The 1560-nt window shown below is 42.5% G+C and overlaps 1 protein-coding gene across 2 annotated transcripts in view; it reads left to right on the top strand.

The window, feature by feature from the left end:
- The first annotated feature begins 19 nt into the window (after positions 1-19).
- Positions 20-1560, top strand: part of MPPED1 (metallophosphoesterase domain containing 1) — a 62404-nt gene continuing 60863 nt past the window's right edge. For both annotated transcript variants that reach the window (XM_005426860.2, XM_031061791.1), the window contains exon 1: positions 20-332. The gene's annotated coding sequence lies outside the window, so the exon portion shown is untranslated. The remainder of the gene's footprint in view (positions 333-1560) is intronic.

The raw sequence follows: 1560 nt of genomic DNA, 5'->3' as shown, positions 1-1560 counted from the left end.
TCGCTGGCGAGGGCAGAGCGGCCGCTGCCCCGCCGTGCCCCGCCGCCGCCCAGCCGCGAAGTTACTTTGTTCGCAGAGTTGCCGCGGAGGCCGGGCTGGGAGCCCCGGGCGCCCCGGCCGCTTGTCCCTCGCATCCCCCCGCCGTGCTCAGCGTCACCGGCCAGCACCGCCAAGGAAGCCCCCGTGGAAAAGCCGTGCGCGCCTTCCCCGATAGTCCCGTCGCACAGCCGGGGGAAGGGGTGATGGAAGAGGAAGAACTTCCCTTTGTCGTAGGAGAGGATTGAGTGACCTCCAAAGTTTCGTTCCGGGAGGAAACCGCTCGAATAAGTTTGGTAGGATTCATGCCGATTTGCATGTGATTTATTGCGCCGTTATTTGGTATCCAGCACGCTTAAAGCAGTATAACAGACCAAAAAAAAAAAAAAGGTAAAAAGGTTGAGGACATTTAGATAGAGATTTCAGTTCTTTTCACTGCTTTCTTAGGATTAGCGTTTTCTATCTCGCACTTTCAGATGGGTAGTGTGGAATACATTTATAAATGGGTGTGCTTGTCCGTGGGTAACACTGAGGGTACAGATGGGAAACGTGAAGCAACTGGGCAGATTTTAAATGCTCCATCTTTTTGGCGGAAGATCAATAGTTGAAGATTCCTGCTTGCACAGTCTGTACCTTAACAATATTATCATTGAGAGATCTGCTGATAATGTATGGTATTGATAGCCATTGCAACTTCAGTTTAATGAATTTTGTGGTTAATTTAGACTAATGTAAAGGAGCTCCAGATATTCTGGATAAATTGATAACTAGGCATGATTATGAAAATTTGCAATTAGCTTGTGATGAAGTGAACTCTCAGTTTTTCTAAGGTAGTTATTTAAAATGCAAAGCTACATTTTAAAAGTGTATATCTGAAATCTGACTACCAAAAAATCATGCATCTTTTGAAAAGACCAGTTATGGAGTCATTGAAAAATGGCAATCTCTGTTGCACCTATTTGTAATAAACAGTTTCGTGATGCCAGACACTGTAAATTCTCTGGTAGCGTACTACAAAAATAGGGGGGTTACTGATTTCTATTTGTATATGAATTTTTTTGAAATTATTAAATGTAGTAGTTTTCCCTTGTATCATATGTCTGTGAACTGATTAATATTAGTTACTACCCATAAAATTTCAATGGTATGTTTAAACAGTTTTAGCTTGGCTCTTGGGATTTGTTTCATTGTCTCAAGCTATCTGAGACATAACCCATCTTTAAAATTTCTTGCTTGTACACTATCCCCTCTATCACCTTTCTTCTCTTCCTGATCTCCTGTGGTATAATTCACAGCAAAGTAACTGCAGAGAATACCTGTATATGTTCGTGTGCAGTAAAATGCCCATTTTAAAGATACACAAATGTTCTTGGTGGACAGGAGCCATCCTCTCATGCCCTATATGAAAACCTTCTGGGCTGCTATTAACAAGAGACTTGCTTTGGTGTTAGTTTGTGATGCCAAACAACAAACATTAGAGAATGGAAAGATAAAGCTGGTGCTCTGATCTTTGTTTAAACAGGT

Source organism: Geospiza fortis, unplaced genomic scaffold (genome assembly GCF_000277835.1).
Source record: "Geospiza fortis unplaced genomic scaffold, GeoFor_1.0 scaffold164, whole genome shotgun sequence".
Lineage (NCBI taxonomy): Eukaryota > Metazoa > Chordata > Aves > Passeriformes > Thraupidae > Geospiza > Geospiza fortis.
Note: the sequence above shows the minus strand (reverse complement) of the source record. Positions and strands in the feature narration are given on the sequence as shown.